Source organism: Lepidochelys kempii, chromosome 1 (genome assembly GCF_965140265.1).
Source record: "Lepidochelys kempii isolate rLepKem1 chromosome 1, rLepKem1.hap2, whole genome shotgun sequence".
NCBI classification, from domain to species: Eukaryota; Metazoa; Chordata; order Testudines; family Cheloniidae; genus Lepidochelys; species Lepidochelys kempii.
In genome coordinates this window covers 244,849,338-244,868,889 of record NC_133256.1, presented here as the reverse complement: position 1 = coordinate 244,868,889, position 19,552 = coordinate 244,849,338, and positions in this window count along the sequence as shown.

Genomic DNA, 19,552 nt, shown 5'->3' with positions numbered 1-19,552 from the left:
CTAAAACTAAAGGTTTATTAATAAAGAAAAAGAAAAAAAAGAGTTACTAATAGGTTAAAGAGTAGCAGCTGTGTTAGTCTGTATCCGTAAAAAGAAAAGGAGGACTTGTGGCACCTTAGAGACTAACCAATTTATTAGAGCATAAGCTTTCGTGAGCTACAGCTCACTTCATCGGATGCATCCGATGAAGTGAGCTGTAGCTCACAAAAGCTTATGAGCTGTTTGAACTGTTTGTCTCCTGACATTTTTTCCATTATATCAAAAGCCATAGGTGACAATTGGGCTCAGCCTGCCTCTATCCCAGGAAGATTTTTGTCTTTGTGAGCCATGCAAAGTCTAATTTAGTTTTCTACATCCACTAAAAGCAGGAGGTATACTGCTGTATGAATATGGAACATTCACTGCAACTGCAAGCAGGAGGGTAATTTGTAACAAAATAGGCCCTATAGCAGGGGGATGGAAAGGAAAGAAGACTTCCTGAAAATCAGCTAGTTTTTCAGGCAGATGAAAATGTGATGTAGCTTGTCATTGATTTGTCAAAACAAAACAAAAAAATCAATAGGGCAGAACAAGTTTCAAAATGGGAATTTAATTTAGGCAGTGAAACAATAACATCACAGTAAATATTTGTATTCAGCTAGAAATCAACTGCAGCTTGCAACTGAATCAATGTAGTGAAATGTATTTTAGATGGGTATTATTCAGTATGAAGGACCAAACCCTGAGATACATATAGGATCCTTACTCCTATGTTCTTTACAACCTCAGTGGGCTTCCAGTCCCACCTGGCAGCTCTGCCTAAAGAATGCCTCTTTTCTGTACATCTACTGACACGTGTCACAGTCAGGCAAAGTCTTTAACTTGGCCTCTGAAGGAAGGGATAGGACTGGGGGCGGCCAAGCAACTCTACAGCCACCGCTTAGAGCAATCTCCCCATCAAAATTTGATGACAACTCTGCAGGAGTGGTCCCTATAAAAATACCAAATCACTGTAACTTACACTCATTTTGCAGACCTAGTGAATGCTGCATTGGTGCCAGATATGCTACTGTTTCCCTTACAAACATACCACTGTTACAAGTAACTTACAGCTATGTAAATGTAACATTACTTACCTCACCATTTTCATCACTTTTCAGTCAGACCCCTTCATTCCTCTTTCTTCTGATCCCACCATACTTTACAAGCTACTTTCACCAGATGAACCTTCCTTCAGTACTGGAGAATACTTCTACCTCTCTTTGCAGACCATATCTTCCTCACTCAGTGTTAATGCATTCACACAAGAAATCTGAACTGACCTTTTTTCTTTTTCTTTCTGAACAAGTTTTTTCCTTATTAGTTACACTTTATATTAAAGGTACACCTATGAAGAGTTTATAAAGGGTTAATAAGATGAACAGATATTTTAATACATGGGTATTCAATTGTTATGTAGGTCAACAGGTTGCTAATAACCATCTATAACACAGCCTACTGACCTGCTTACAATCATCTGTAACATATACTACTTATGTCTATAAAATGCTCCTAGCTTTATTCTTTATTGATTAACCTTTCATAAACTCATTATAAACTTATCCTTAATTTAATGTGCCAGTATTAAATTAATGACATTTACAAATATCTTGATTTAATCATGGAAAAGCTATTTAAAATTAATACTCAATATTTGACAAATGCATATCTGTCAGATGTTTGACATCTGGAAGATTTGGGGGGGGGGGGCAACACAAAAGTGCCTGCTCTGCTCTAGGATCCCTCAAGAATTGTGTATTAAAAACGTAAATACTTCAGTTTCCATGATCAATCATTTCAAATGATAAATAAAACAAATTTAAGCATAGCTATCACTAAAGCTCCATCTAGAACGTTTTTAACCATTTTGGATGGAATGAAAACAACTAATGCAGACCATGCTATTCAAGAGACCCATCTATTTTCTAGTGCACAATTGTAAAGTTTCAGTTTTATGCCACAAATCTATTTCCCACTGATGTGCTTTATGGAAAGCATTTTCTCCAAGGCAACTAGTGTTCTCACGTCCTATGTGTACTTCATGCACTCATTCATGATTCCAAAATTAACCTCTGATGCAGCCAGCAGGTGTACTAAAAGCAAGGTTTTTATTATGCTCCCCCAATTAACCGCACACACCATAAATGTATTAGACCCAGCTGGATTGTTGTTGTTGTCATTTCAGAGAAAGAAGCAAAATGTAGATGACAATTAGCACATGTAGTACAATGTTGAAACATCTTTCAGCGGTTTAACCTTCTTACTTACATTCATAAATATCTGACTCAGATAAAGCCCAATTAAAGAGCTACTGACTGAGTCCAGGAAGGTACACAGCGTAACTGTGTTTGCTTTGTGCAGTTGTGTTTCACACTGAAGCAAATATGATGAATGCTGCCAATGTTTCATAGGCCAAATTTTCAGCTGGGTGTGTACCAGACCTCCACTTGTATGCATGTCAAAATGCATGCAAATATACGCATTCCCATTTTTAGCAGGTGGAATTATTTTATACCCACTTTGCACAGATACAAAAGTGGAATCCACACAGATATGTAAGTGACTAAACTCCAGATTTAGATACCTAAATCTCAGGTATAGATAGGTGCCTAAGTCCTAGTTTTGGCTTCACTGTAATCCACAAAACGCCTGCTGAATCCTGTAGGTGTCTGAACTCACTCAGTGCCTATGTTTTTCAGAGTCTTTCCCTAGCCCACTGACTATTCCACTGTGGATAAATACTTAAACAATCACTGGGTGCAGGAGCTAGAGAGAGAGAGAGAGAATGGGAATGATTCTCTAGTCCAGTGGTTAGGGCCCTCACCACCTTAAGTCTAGTTCCCCTGCTTGAATCACTCTCTCTTTCTTTATCCAGAGTGCAATAGCTTTAACAGGAGAGCCTGAGGGAGACCCACATCAAAATATTCCACTTTCCACTCGTTAGAGCACTCTCCTGAGAAGTTAGAGACTCTTCTTCAAATCCTTTATCCTTTTTGGAAGAGAGGAAGGAATTGTACCTGTTTTTTCCACATTGCAGCTAGTGCTCAAACCTCTAGGCTCAAAGTTATAAGGTGAGCAGCACAAACACCTCCTCTAGCCATTTTGTGTGGAGTGAGACAGGTGTCTAACTCATTCCTTCAAAAAATGTCATAACCACCTAAACTGCATGACTCCAGGAGGCAGATTCTCATTCATTGATTGCTAAATTGACACAGGTGCCTCCCTGAAGACTGGACTTAGCTATCTATCTCTGAGAAAGGTGTAGGACTGAGCACACACCCCTCTCCTTGCTATCTCCCATTGCCTAGTTTAGACAGGAAGCCACCTAGTGTGCTGGCTTTTGTGGATGACATACTTAGGTACCAGTCTCTCCCCATTCATTGTACTGGGAACCTAGGCAGCTTTGTGGATCGCGGTGTTATCCCTGTGGTTTTCTAGATGCCTAAAAGTTATGCATTGCAATGCTCAATGTTACAATGTCTAAGTCCCTTTGTGGAGCCTACCCCCCCAGTGATGACACAAGTTGTAAGGCAGTGAAGAACAATGAATTAATTCACAAAATACAAAAATCCCTGTTTACTTCCAAAAGGGAATTATAGAATGACTGAAAATACTAAAGACAATCACAACCCCAATTCCAACACCCTGGAATTTTGGAGGGAAGAAGAAAGAATCAAATCTTTTGTATTTATACTTCACAATAGAGATGCAATGCTGGGTGAGGATTCTGCTACTGGATTTTTATTTTTATTTTTTCTATTTTTTTAAAGTCTCCAGCAAGAGAGGAGCAACGTATCACACTGCCAGACTTAGCAAGCAGAAGTTGCAGTACAATACACCAGTGACAGTTAATTAGGAGCCATATATTGAAATCTGCCTTAATACCATGCTATGAAGACTATCTTCTGTGTGCAAATAAGCTTAATTAGTGCAACAGTCTTAACTGATTATGGAGGAGAATAACAATAAACGAGTGTAGGTTTACCTACCTACAGAATAACAGCAAATCATAATTAAAACAAACTTCCCCAAGGAAGAGAAATGTAGAGAAAGATTTTGCCTTTAAACATTTGCATTGTAAATCAGGACTCATTTCATTCCTTGTCAATAAGTTGCCTTATTCTCTCTTCTCTGTGCACCCCATTTGTTTTTTATAAAACACTACAGAGGGTTCATGACGGGATGTACAAACATCTGGTGCTTGGCTGGCTAGTTCTGGCTTGTATGCTGAGGGTCTAACTGATTGCCATATGTGGAGTTGGGAAAGACTTTTCCCACAAGTTAGATTGGCAGGGACCTTGGGGATTTTTCCATCTTCCTCTGCAGCATGGGGTGCGAGTCACTTGCCAGGATCATCTAGGTGTATCTCACTTAATCATATTCCCTGCCATTGCAGGGGCCTGGGCTATTGATGCACCTTGGTCCCTCCAATTCTCCACCTGTTGCACATAATATTTTAGTCTCCTGAGAGATGTAATGCCTTAATCTAAATTAAATTAGCCTGAGGGTGCTGATGATGTTGGTGGCCTGTGACATACTGCAATACACTGGGACAGAAGGGGTTAATGAGATTTTTGTGGACTCAAACAGCCTCACCCTGCTATGCCTGCAGAAGTTGTCAAGCCTGGAGGGAGGAGTTAAAAGGGCTGAACTTGGGTCAGGTGTGGGTTGTCCAGGAAGGAAAGTAGATGACTAGCTCTCACTCAATAGGCTTCAGATGAGTTGGATGTTTGGCAGATAGAGCCTCGCTCAGTGAAGGTAGACCTGTAATAGGGAATATAATGCAGCTGTGAAGGAAAGCTAGGGAAGGTGGTCTGCTCAGGGCTTTCTGTGCTGGTAGAGAAACTTGCAGGGAGATTCCTGTAAGGTGCAGAACTGCCCTGTGAGGGGAGTGGAAAAAACTCTCCTGCTGCAGAACTAGGTGGGTGGCCAAAAGTGCTACGGAGCTCTGCTATGGACCTGTAGAAGAGGTCTAGAGAGAGTGATGCTAATACACAGTGAGTCTGGGGGAGAGTCTTTAAGAAAGGCCCAATACAGGGTAAAGTACAAAGTGGTCCAGGGAGGCAGCAAGGGGTCTTTGTAGATAAGCCTTCAGTGGTTTTTAAAGGATCCCTGAGCTGGAACCTAGTGGAGGGGGCAAGTGTGGGTTCCCCTACTAGGCTGCTGAAGAAGGTGGAGCAGAAACACCCTGACTAGGAGTAAGGATTATTGGAACTCACCCTTCCCCCCCCCACCCCCAAATATCAGGGGTAAGGACTAGTGACTCTGGAGTTGGACCAAAAGCCCAAAGGGAAGTCAATAGACTATTATTTGTTGGACTAATAAATTACACTGAAAGGGGTGGGACTATATGTTACCTAGCTGGAGGATCAAGTTGCAAGAAGAAGCTGACCACTACAGGCTCCCAGCAGCTGTCAACAGGGGGTGCCAAAGACAGAGAGCCCACTCTCCAATGCCCAGCCACAAGAAGTGCACCTGCTGGGAAGTCCTACTCCTAGAGGGTTTTTTAATAACTATGGACCAAATACACTTTATCAGAAGGAGGGGGGGGGCAAAGAGAGAGACATTGTATGTTTGAATAAACTTGCATGAAGGAAAAGTCTGTCACCTTAAGTTTGATACCCTGCTGTTTTACACTAGTTGTATCTTCACTGAGGTGATAGAGTAATATGCAAAGTGTCCTAGAGTTGTTGTTGTTGGTTTTTTTTTTTAAAGATCTATACTAGGGGGAAACTGTAATTCGATATTGGAAATGGTGGAGTGTAAAAATAGTGTATCTAAATGATCTATGTCCAGTAATCCTCCTTAGTCAGAACATTCACACTTATCTACAGGTGATTAGCTCACTAAAGAGAGATGTGTCTGCAGTCTGTTATCTACTTAGTGCCAGATTCTGGCTCCCTTGCTCATGTGGAGTAGCACCTCACTATGCAGCTAGTCCTATTAATTTCAACAAGACTACACACAGTGACGATGGCATAATCTGTCTCTTGTCCCCTTTAAATGCCACTTCTCATACTAATATTGGTAACAAGAGGCTAGATTTTAATACCCCTACTCGTACTGAGTAGCACTTCACACAACAAGTAATCCTATGAGTTCAGTGATAAGGTAATAGTTAATGAGTACGGTTGCATGATAAGGTACTAGTTAATGAGTATGGTTATCTGAACCTGGCTTGTAATAAAAAGGATTAATTGCAGAGGTAGCATCTGTCCCACACCAGAAGGAAATGTAGACACTTCCATGTGTAGACATACCTGAGCTAGCTTAGATCTAAATATTCATGAGTGTTTTGCTTTGCTTTGCTTCGCTTCCCCCACAACTGAGCAAAAGCTACTGCTATAGAATTTCACTTTGTGCCCATAATCTGACTAGTTCTAATCTCTGAAGTAACCCTAACACAGTTTTTGTGAGCCAGCCTCATTATGACAAATAAAATCAGGGGAAAGAGACTTTTGGTGAATCAGTTGAATCAGAGGAAAAATGCTCAGGCCATGGACCCTTACTAGGTCCCTCCATGGATTACATTTCAGAGGAATGCCAACTACATTGGTTTTTGGCAGATCAAGTTCAAAACACAAATATTGCACCTTTGGTCCCTTCCTGCGTGTAGTTTTTCAAGTAGAGGGGTAACCGGGGTTTTGTTTTTCAGCTTTACTATAGATCAAGAGAAGTATTAAGAATTCAAGAAATGTAAAGTTTGGCTACCATTTGATTTCATTTTTTGTGGCTACTGGTTGCAGATTCCTTTTGTGTCTTTTGACTGTGAGCTCATTACTGTGTGTGTGTTTTTGATGAAATATTTCGGCAAGGAATAATGTCGCAACTGAGAAGGATCAAGTATTTAACAGCAGAGAGTGAAGTGAAGAGAAGAAAGTGGTTTGGATCAAAAGTTAATCCCAGTGATTTTGCAAAACTTCATACTTTGAAACTATTTTTTTAAAAAAATGTTCTTTTGGCAGTTACTGTCTTGTATCTAGGTTACTTCTCCTGCAAAGAGCAAAATATATGGATGCAACGCAGGTCAAAAAGTATTTCAATACCCTTTTTCCTCTATTACTTTAGTATTCTATCAGCCAGCTAACACTAGGAGCCCAGCCATTAAATACCATGAATGTCAACAAGAGCTTGAATGTTTTCCACTTACCTCCACATTTTTCTGTATACCAGATGAGATTTTTTTTCTTTTAAAAAATTGTTTGTATGAGTGTTTACCTCACACACCTTCTCTCTCTATAATATCTTTTATTGGACCAACTTCAGTTGGTGAGAGAGACCAGTTTCTGAGTTTACAAAGCTCTTCTTCGGGTGTTCAGGAAACAGAAGGTGATCCAGTAAAAGATATTACCTCACCCATCTTGTTTCTCTAATATCCTGGGACAGACACAGGTACCACACTGCACACACCAATGTTCATCCAATAGTCAGTCATGAGGTATTTATTATTTGTAACACCTTGATTAATCAGTTCTGAGCTGGTAACATGCTCAATTTTCTACAAGGCACATAGTAGAAAGACTGAGTCCCTGCACCAAAAAAGCTTAGGCCCAGATCCTCCAAAGTAATTAGGTTCCTAACTTTCATTGAAATCAGTAAAAAGAAAAGGAGAACTTGTGGCACCTTAGAGCTACAGCTCGCTTCATCAAAAGCTTATGCTCAAATAAATTGGTTAGTCTCTCTAAGGTGCCACAAGTACTCCTTTTCTTTTTGCGGATACAGACTAACATGACTGCTACTCTGAAACCATTGAAATCAGTGGGAGTTAGATGTCTAAATAACTTGTCGCTCTGGATCCTATAGTCTAAGCGAGAGAGACTATATAGGGAAGGATCCACTGCGATGCCCAGAGAGGAATAACTAGGAGATTTGAAATATTTTTATAATTATTAGGATTGACATTTTTTTGCGATTATGGAAAAGGTGAGGCGTTAAATCCTCCTTAAGGGGGGAAAAAAAGATGGACTGACATTGAGAGGGAGAGCCCTACGTGGGGCTGTGGAGAGAAAAGAAGAAATGAGTGAAGAAGCAAACAGATGAGACATCAGTGCAGTTTTGTTCATATTAATTGCTCTGTATCTCAATTTTTGTGTAGATACCTGCATCTGCTGTCTTTTCTGGCAGGTCCTGCTTCTGCCCTCTCCCACTCCTTAAGATATATGTCACTGCCTCCTAACGTCTTTCTCCATACCCTTTCTCTGAGTTATATCACCCACTCAGACAATTAGCATCTCTATGCTGATGACTCTCAAATTTACCTTTTCGCTCTGCCCTGTCTCCATCCAATCCCTATCTATCTCAGCCTATGTCTAGGACATCACCTCTAGGACATCAACTCATTTTCAGCTGATTAATATGTCCAAAATGGAATTGTTTGTTTTTCCTGTCAATATTAACATGGTGCTGTTGTCGCCCATCATTCAGGCCTGTAACTGGGATCCAATTTGACTCCAACCGCTCCCTCCCTACACACATCAATGACATGTCCAAATCCTGCTGATTTTTTTTTTCTACATAAGATCTGATCTTTGAATTGTTCTGTCTCCAGCCTCACAACTAAAACTCTTACCCAGTCTCTCATCTCATTTTTGATGACTGTAATATCCTTCTTTTTGACACCCACATCATTCCTCTCAATGTGATAAGAAATGCAAGCACAAAAATCGTCTTCCTAATTTATCAATCTCACCCCGTAACCACTCCCCAGAGTGGTTCTCTAATTCTCCTCTGCAGCAAATTTAATGAGAGATGAATTCAAGAAGTTGAGTTGGCTGAGTCCAAGGAATTTTAAAATATAGACAAGAGTGCATTAGGGGATTAATGAAAAGCTGTGGTGATGGTGTTTAAAGACCGGTTTCTTGGGGTGAAGAATAGTCTTGCCTCATTCTGTACACCTTGGATTTTAGTAGGGATTAGGAAGGCAATTATACTTCCTCTCCCTGCTAGAATCCTACCTCTAATTGTGAGCCAGCAGAAACCTCAGAAATTACTAAACAGAAATAGCACTAGAGAGGCTGAGCAAATGAAAGTAAATTCAGTGTAATCATTGTGGTTTACTAGACAGGGCAATTAAACTCTGTAGCAAGAGGTGGACGGTTATTGTTCTTATACAAATATGTGCATTTTCTCTCATTAAATGTTTGCATCAGGCTCCACAGGAAAAGACCATCTGGGGTTTTGAGCTCCATAAATATTTAAATGCATAAACTTTAGATCACCTATGAATAAAATATACTGTTTAAGATTTTGGCTTCCACCACAAAGTAGTATTAAAAATGTATGCCCATGCGGGGGGTTCGTTGACCTTCGGTGGAATGGCTAGTAGTGTTCTGATGCAAGCCAGTCGCGGTCAGGAAGTACTATAATGACTCCTTTTATTCAAATAGCTGTCGTGGTGTTAAACACACTGTGCAGCCTGTAAAAGATATTGAAATGTAGGCAGCATTCTTTGTCAATGGAAGAGAGAGAGAGTGGCTTTTGAATGTGAACGCCAGCAGACCCAGTGTGAATCCTGATGTGACAAGTCAATAGGTAGGCTAAACACTTGTTCTCTATAGCACTCTCTAGAGAGAGAGACTGGAATTTTTACAGACTCTCCACAGTCAGCTCTCAAATGCATCCCCACACTTGGAATTGCCCTTGGTGTCATGCCACTCCCAGTTAGAATGTGATTACTCTTTTAGGTTTTCAAAGCACCATGTAATCAGTGCTCTTGCTTCTGCAAAGCTGTTTTAGTAAGCAGTGTACAAAGAACCTTATGGTACAATAGTTGCCATTAAAAATTCGGCATTTTCAAACAGTTATCACACCATGGTAACTAAGCTGCTACAGTTATTTCATATTCTAAGTACAAGAGTGGGTAGAGCTGGGTGAAATCTTTCAGCAGAAACTCTTTCTGCCCACCAAAAAAGGCATTTTTTGTGTCCTCTCTCAATTTGTGTTGACTTTGCCAAATTGTTTAGGTCAGAGGTAGGGAAACCAATCCAAGAAATCAAAACTTTCCACTTTGATATTTTAAAAATGAAACATTTTGATTGAAATGACTCTTCATTTCAAAATTTCCCTCAATTGAATTGAACATTTCATTAGACCTGGAAAAAAAAAACTTTCCCCCCCCACATTTTAATTCACTTAATTTTGGGGGGAAGAAAAATTGTTATTCACACAATTCTAGGGTTAGGGGAGAAGTAATGTGGTAACATTCAGAAGTCAACATTTACCATGTATTTACTCCTGGAGTTTCAAAGTAGGAATTAGCTTTATGTGGTAAAAGTAACTAAGGTAAAGTAAAAAAATACCCAATGCTAGAAGTGTAAACTTGAACTGTAGCCAAGAGGCACTTCTAATTTTAAAAATGTATTTAAGTGTCAGCTGATTTCTATGGGACAGAAACTTTAATGTCACATTTTTTTAGTACTGTAGTTGTCATTCTTTCCCACACCACTACCACTCCCTTTTGTTATAGGGCCTTCCTCCCATTTAGCAATATGGCAAGGGCAGGATGGGTCACAGCCCATGTCTCCTCTTCAACCCCTGTAATTTGTGGACCAGTGCCTGCATCTCATTTTCCTTTTATTGTAACTTATTTCTCCTTAACAATTGGCCAACAAACACAATTTTCTGTGATAGCCATAATAATGTACAATGCCATCTCTTATGCTATCTCAGGCCCCTAGACATCAGTGCACATGATATGCAAATCAATTCTATGAATATTGTTTCTGCTGAGGACACTACAGAATTGAAAATTGAAAGTGCCTATTGTGTGCCGGTGAAAATGCTTGCTGTTTTGGAAAATGTGCTTTTTTATTATAATTGCTGCATACTGACACAATATGTTCACTCTGACTAAAAGGGAGAGAGGATTTAAAAATATGCAACATTATCCTTGTTGAGTTCCACAGCAATTCTGCTGTCCTTGTTCAGGAAAATCTTCCACAGATGCCAGCTGGGGCATTTTGCCTGGATGAGGAATACAGAGCCTAAGGCACCGCAATCATGTGAGGCAAAGGTATTTAAAAGGACTTTGAGTAAGATTTTTAAAAATATTTAGACACCTAAAGATGCAGATAGGCACCTAAAAGGATTTTTAAAAGTGGCTAACTCCCACTGAAATAATACCTTTGTGAACCTAGCCCTAGATTGCCAAGGGATGTAGGGAAGGATCCACAAAATAACTTAGGTGTCTAAATACCAAATTCCACTCCACTGTGGTCCCCAGAATTCCCACCGAACCCTGTAAGTGCCTAAACTCACTCAACATCTAACTTTTGCAGTAAAAGTTCCGTAGGTGCCTATATGCCTCTGGGATGTGCACTGCTACCACCTCCCCTGTATGTGTTCAGATATCTAAGCCAACCAGGGGAAGATAGGTATTCAGCTGCCTAACTCGCATCCTGGATTGGGCCCCTGTAGGAGAACTGAGAGCGGACCTATTGAATCCAGTCCCATTCAAAATCTGATAGGAGGAGAAGCTGGAGGTGGTGCTACCCACTTGATAAATTTTAGCCAGTAATTAGAGCACTTTCCTGAGGAGCGGGAGACCCAGGTTCAATTTCCCATCCCTGCTAGAGAAGGAGAATGCTCTACCTACTGTGGTATGGGACATTCTGATGTGGGGGGGGCTCCCTCAATCTATCCTGTTGAAACTGTTCCGCTGTGGATAAATGAGTGATTGGAGCAGGGGGACTAAACCCAGGGTCTCCCACCTTCCAGGTGGGCGCATGAACCACTGGACCTCAGAATCACTTCCATTCTCATGTGCAGTCTTTTTCTCTCATGTCAATGACTATAGAAGTATTTATCCAGAGTGAAATGTTTTGGTCAACCTGAATCTGCATTTGTCAGCAAAACAAAAAAAAGTTTCAGAGCTACCCACTCCCTTATACATACAAATGCTTATCAGGATAGGGCCCTGTCATAAATATAAAGGGAAGGGTAAACACCTTTAAATCCCTCCTGGCCAGAGGAAAAACCCTTTCACCTGTAAAGGGTTAAGAAGCTAAGACAACCTCGCTGGCACCTGACCAAAAAGACCAACGAGGAGATGAGATACTTTAAAAGCTGGGGTGGGGGGGGGGCGGGAACAAAGGGTTCTCTCTGTCTGTGTGTCTTTTGCTGGGACCAGAGCAGGAATGCAGGTGAGAACTCCTGTAAAGAGTTAGTAAGCAATCTAGTTAGATATGCGTTAGATTCTGTTTTGTTTAAATGGCTGATAAAATAAGTTGTGCTGAATGGAATGTATATTCCAGTTTTTGTGGTTTTTTTGTAACCTTAAGGTTTTGCCTAGAGGGATTCTCTATGTTTTGAATCTGATTACCCTGTAAGGTATTTACCATCCTGATTTTACAGAGGTGATTCTTTTACTTTAATTAAAATTCTTCTTTTAAGAACCTCTTTGTTTTTTCATTGTTCTTAAGATCCAAGGGTTTGGGTCTGTGTTCACCTATGCAAATTAGTGAGGATTTTTTATCAAGCCTTCACTAGGAAAGAAGGTGTAGGGCTAGGGGGGATTTTGGGGGCAAAGACATTTCCAAGTTGGCTCTTTCCCTGTTATATTTGTTAGACGCTTGCTGGTGGCAGCAATAAAGTCCAGGGGCAAAAGGTAAAATAGTTTGTACCTTGGGGAAGTTTTAACCTAAGCTGGTAAAAATACGCTTAGGGGGGTTTTCATGCAGGTCCCCACATCTGTACCCTAGAGTTCAGAGTGGGGAAGGAACCTTGACAGGCCCTTAGGCAGGAACAGGATGTTTATAAAACCTTTCTTTACATTGTTTCATTGCCATGGTTAGGTTTCTTCACTGTCTGAAATCTGGACATAAACCACAAAAATGCTGTGAATCAAATTCTAGGCGAGATTATTAGTTAGAAAACTAGATTCCCTCCCCCCCCCCCTTAATTCTTTTTTCATCCTGAACTCCACTTCCAAAAATTAAGCTTTTTCTTATGCTGGTACTGCTGAGTAAAATGTTCATGTTTCTTATCTGAGTATTTTAAATAAGTGACACCACAGGTTTGTCCAAAGTTTGGCCAATTGTAGAACTCGTACTCAGTGAGCCACAAAACAGTTACTGTGAAACTAATCCTATGTTTTCATCCACCTGCTCCACGCCGTATTTCCATTATTTTTTGTCAACTTTACAACAGGAGCACTTTTCTCTTCTCAGTAGTCTTTTTTGTTGAAAAGGGAGTGCTGCGAGGGAAGGAAAGGAAAATCTAAGTGTTTGGTTGTTAGCATAAGACCAGTAAGGAATGGAATTTTTGGTTCTGGATGTCTGTTAGCAGTAAAATTTTTTGTACCTCCCTATATGGCCAGCAATCATATGGTAGGTGTTTAGTTCACAGACAATTTAAACCAATGAAAGGATCCCCATTGAATTCAATGGGCTTTGGATTTAGGCTGCTATGCATAATGTGTAGTAACAATACTATGCTTCTCCTTTTATGGTCCCATGCTATTGCTTTATTTTACTGTGTGAGGTGGTTTGACCTGTTATACAGGAGGTCAGACTAGACTGGTGTTTCTCTACCAGTGGGTCATGACCTCCTCGGTGTGGGGGAAGTCAGAAAAGGCAATGAAGGAGGTTGTGAGGCAGTGAAAATTTTATTATCTAAAGTAAAAGAAGAAATCCACAACAACCAAACCACCACTTCTCAAACACCCTTATCCTTCAAGGTCAAGTAGTCTCTGAACCTCTCTAAACACGCGCACACATTTCACAGGCTTATTGTTGGGTTTTGTTTACTCTTCTATAGTAATTGTAAGGGGATTGTGAGAATTTTTGACTTTGAATACGGGGTCAACAACCTGAAAAGATTGAGGAAACACTGGCATAGATGATCATAATGGTCTTCTCTGGCCTTCAGATCTGAGCCTTTTGTGCTTTAAAAAAATCATATTTTTACATTTTTAAATTCTTTACATTTGTTTATAAATATACCCAAACACACAACAATTCAACAGATAATATTGAAATTAGATAGAATTAACAAATGTAATGTATGAACATTTGAAAAACTATTAGAACATGGAGTAAAGTCTTTCCGTATCCTACAGTCTGGTGGTGATTAGAAATTGTAACTGACTCTGATACAGATATATTATCTCCATCCAGGTATCATGAAAGATTATTAGAATTTTTATCTCTATCTAAGCAAATATTTTGAAGTAAGCAAAGATCAGAATGTTGTGAGGTCAATAGACCCATCAGTGCTTGGGGAGATTTACTTTATTCAGCTCATACATGTTTCACGAGAGTGAATATATTATATTTATATGAACCACTGATAAAGCCTATATTTACAGCATCGTGAATAATAGCATCAATAACTACCCTTATGAAAAAGCATGGGCTTTATCAGAAGTGCCCAAATGATTTATGAATGCAAGTCCCACTTACTTCAAATGGGCTCTGTGTTCCTAAAACAGAGGCTTTTGAAAATTCCACCACGTAACTTTAGTCTGACTAAAGTTACAATAGAAGCATAGTCAGAAGGTATGCTACTATATTCCATAAGAGTTGTCCTCCTGAAAATCAACTCATTGATATGCAAAATGAGTTTTTCAGTGCAAGTCTTGGGTATTAATCCCATACCTCAAAACTCAAATGTATTCATTAGATTTGGGGGGGGGTGAAAAGCAATGCCAGGAGCTACCATGTGCAATCAGCACAATTATATGCCTGTTTAAGCAATGTCTTAATATCTGATTTTGAAATCCATGTAGTAAGGGTGGCAGAACAGGGTTCTGCATGAGTTAATTTGTTTGCTTTAGGCATCTCCCCCCTCTACACTTTCTGTCATCTTCTAAAAACAAACACTTTAACTATTGCCAGGAACGCGTGAGGTAATGCCTCTCAATATAGTAAGGCTCTTCCAAAAATAACAATGCCACAGTATCAAGCAGCATCCTAAATATATGCTCAGATTACTGGTATTATGGTAGGCAACTCAGTTGCAGACCACTTTTTTTAACTAAAACAAAACATCTGAGTTATTTGGAGTGTATTTTTCTCAGGCCCATTATTAGCTTTACAGACACAGATTTGAAATTTGTAGTTCTAGAAATAGAGGATGGTAAGGCCTGGTGTGTAGGAGTTTGAACTCTATTAAAACTGAGGCTGACTCCTACTGAACAAGAGAAATTGGTGGCAGCTGTCTAATTATGGCTTTAATGGCACTCGGACTCCTTGGTGATGGATGTGGATAGAAGCCCAATCAAGCTTTTCAGGAGGGAAAACTCCAGACGAAATCCTGACCCCACTGAAGTTAATAGGAGTTTTCAGTGGATTTCAATAATAACTCCTTATACTGTACTTTTCCTCAGTAGATCTCAAAATGCTTAACAAAAGAAGTCAATATCACCACCCACATTTTACAAATGAGGATACTGAGGCATTGGGAAGCAAAGTGACTTGCCCAAGGTCACCCAGCAGGCCAATGGCCAAACTGGGACTAGAAGCCAGGTCTCCTAAATCCTAATCTAATGCTCTGCCACTAGGCTATATTCTCAAATTTTGCCCATCCTGATTGCCATATGGATAAATGTTGACCTTTGCTCCCTGACCTGATTTTGGCAATCTTTGTTCAGGAACAGCTGTGTTGCTAAAATTTCATGAGACTGCATCATAGTGTTCAAACATTTTGGCAAATAGGTGAATATAAAATGTATTGATATGACAGGCTGTGTAATATGTTTGAGGCCTATTGAGATCTAGCAGTAGGCAGTTATGGATTAGTTTGAACATTGTATTAAGGGGATATATTTCTGGCTTGGGTATAATTTATATGCTTGGAGTACTCAATGTTTATAGGAATTTTAAACAAAGATGTGTTGCAAGCAGAAGAACCTAAATTTAAGTATACTAGCCTTTGTTATAGGTATTAGGGTTTAAAGGTTAGCATAAGGCCTAGCTGTCAGCACAAGAGAGCATACACACTTAACCTGAAGCTGAGAAACCTAGCAGTGTGTGCTTTGGAATAAATAAATTACACAACATAGTTGCATAAATTTAAAATAGTAGAGATTTGGGTACTTTTTCCAATAAGGTAACAATGAAGCTAACTATATTAACATAACAAAACAATTAGCAAATTCATTGATGCAAAGGGAGTGTTAATGGTCGGGAAGTTGAATTATTGTTAGCCAGACTATCACATATGGGCCAGGGATTGGATCAAATCCCTTATCAAATACAGTCTGAGCAATGTGTGGGTAAAATAGAAAAAGGTAAGAAAAAGGTGTGGTTATCCATCCTGTTGTTGGGCTACACTGGAATCTACAGCTAGTGTAAAGTGGATCATGATATCCCACTTAATGTACTCCACTGGCTATTTTCTTCTGTCTTTGTTTTCTGCCATTCTCAGGATATTGGGAGTATGGTAATATTGAGTTGTTCTCATTTGTATCTAGCCACTGTGGTATTACACTGAGTTGTTTTGTTCATTTTAGATAAAAGCTTTACTAAAATCTATCTACTAGCATCTTGTCAATGTAACTCTTCTGCCAGGCCAAGTTGATAGCAGCAAGGGCCGGGTTCAGTACACAGGGGTTCCCTCTCATTAAAGCAAATGCAAAACTGGCTCGAGCCCCCACCCAGTGACCTGGGAAAATCTTACACACCCCCTGGGCGCCTCAAGGAGGCAATACTTCCCCTCTCGCAAGCACAGAGTCTTGGTGTAGTAGAGAATCTTTAATAACATGAGGCAAACAACATCAGCATTAAATTGGGGAAACACCACAACTAGTGTTCATTAACCAAACCATGAACACTGACCCACCCCAGAAAAATTGGGCCACATCCTTTCCCTCAGGCTCTTGAGTCCCAGAACCCAAACGTCTCTTGAGTCCAGCAATCCACAAATCACCCGAAGTCCAAAAAAAAGTCCAGCCCCGGAGTTCAAAAGTTTACCTGCAGAGTGTTACTCCCCAATCTGGCTAAAATGTGCCTGGGTGTGGGGGAAAGAGGTAAGGGGCACCTTATGTGTCCTGAAGCTGACTGCCCCACAGGGCTCTGCTCCGCTCCACCACGACCGGCTCCGCTCTGCACAGCTCACCGTCTCACGACCGGCTCCGCTCAGCTCGCCGTCTCACGAACACACCGCTGTCTCACGACCGGCTCCACTGCACACTAGATCTTCCGGCTCCCCACTACTTGACACAGTGCTCAGTGATTTCAGCTCTCAGTGATTTCAGCTCATAGTAGTGGTAGCCTTAGTGCTGGTGCACTATAAGGCTGAAGTGAATTCAGCACAGTACCTGTAACAAAACTCTTAATAGACCCAAAATTAGCTCTGACATTCCACAGTGGAGAGAGACAGAGGTGCAATTGGTGCTTCAGGCCTTCACAAAGGGGCCTACACCACCAGGCACTAATACCTGTCTCAAGTCTCTCTCAATTCACAGAGTTTTGGAACCCATGTCCCTTGCCTAGTGAGTGCTACTCAGTTGATGGTGAGTCCTCCATCATAACAAAAAGGCCAAGTACAGTTCCAAGCACAGTTCCCATAATCAGGGTACTAACAATTTATTCTTCCCGCCCCAATAACAGAGACACTGGGGATCCCACAGCAGCCAAAGTGACGATTTGGGCAGTTATGGCCTCATTCTAGGCGGGGTGGGTGTGCCTATGCAAATGAGATCAGCCCCTGAAGTTCTTTTCCACAACTTGCCACACCTCACCACCAGATGTCAGGGTGGAGCCCACCCTGTCTCTGCTTACATCAATTCCCTTCTTAAATTATATTTACGTAGCCACCAGGCTAAAGCACCAGAATCAGTGACTTGAGCAATTTACACTCCATATTGACACCAGACTGCAAAATGAAAGATGATATGCACTTAGGCTGTGGGATTTAGGTGGTGTTTTGTTTTGTTTTCTTTGCCTCTGACAGACAGCAAACTAGGGAATAAAGGTTTACAGGGGTCAAGTAGCTCAAGTATGTTGACTCTTTGGGCTGATAGCTCCATTATAAACTGCAGCGGGGTAAAGGAGAGGGCCATAGTGAGCTGGTGCTTTCATATAGAAAGCAGACGTGTATGGAGTCTGATCCAAACAGCCATTAAAGTTAATAGAAGTATTCCCATTGACATCAATGGGCTTTGGATCAGACACACTGGACTAGCAGTAACAATAGGAAATTTTTCCCTTTTTAGATCTTATTTCCAGATTAGTGGGATCGTCCCTCTGCCATAGGGACAGACATAAAAACTCAGAAGAAAATAAACTTGAGAAAGCAACTGAATAAAATAGAAGTGGTAAATAGAAGACTTGAAATGGATACATATGGTATAATCCTGACCCCACTGAAGACAATAGCCAAACTCCCACTGACTTTAATAGTGACTTGTTTCATCCCTACTAACTAGACCTGGTAAAAACTTTTCAAATGAGAAATTTTGTCAAAAATTATCCTTTTTCTTAAACCAAATTTTTTTTCACAAAAATTGTTGACTTTTTTTGGCCCAAAAATAATATTGGAAAATGTTCTTTATACATTTTTTATAAAGATTTTCAAATAACCAACAGAGGTCAGTTTTTAACCTTTGTGAAATGAAAATAATTTCCACATAAATGCTTGTTTTCCCCATTTTTTTTTTTACCATCTTTACTACTGCCACTAAACCAAGTTGTTGGGGTTTTTGTTTTTTTAAACTAAGGAATGTATATACAATTTATTTTTCAAGATATTTTTGGACTTCTAGAAAAGACTGACAAAGTGCATCCTGTTTCCTCATGAACAGGACAGATTTTTTTTTTCCTTATGTGGGGGGGAAGAAAAAAAATTAGATAAATGTGTTTAACTGTCCTTCTAATAACATCAAATTTCCAGTGATCTCTAAATCTCTTCTCACACAAAAAGTGTCCTTTCCATGTAGTTTTGTTTAGGTTAGCAACTGACAGCTTTATCATCCATTTTCTCGTTAAAATATGTTAGAAAAATGATACTCTCCAGTATATGCAAAAACCATCCTGAAGTGCTCTGGGTGTTGTAGGAGCAAATCTAGAGCATGACCCTGGGATGCAGGATTCCTCAGTTCTTTCCTGTTTTAAATATATTAATAGGTACAGAGAGTTAAAATAATCCAGTGCTGAATAACAGTAATGTTCTTGGGAAATATTTCCTGTTTCCAGATAAACATTCTGGAAAGTCTTAGCACTAAAACTTGTTCTCTCCTTTTCCCTTCAAAAGCAGTGTAGTTCAGTGGATGCAGGACTAGACTAGGTGTTAAGACTGGCTCTGTGTGACCATTTGCAAGTCACTTTGCTGCTCAGTGCCTCAGTTTCCCCAGCTGTGAAATGAATTATACCTTCCTTTGAAAAGCACTATATGACTGAAAGAGAAATGGGCAAAATAAATTAAAGCATTTTTCTCATAAGCTAAAAATAATTTCCCTCAATACTTTGCCCATTGTTCCTGCCCTTGTATATTTTCATGTCCTCTTTTCCTTCATCCCTTACTTTCCTCAAGGCAAAATTGCCACTGTTTTTTCTTACTGAAGAGACATTACATTTCTTTCCCTTTATTTTACTAC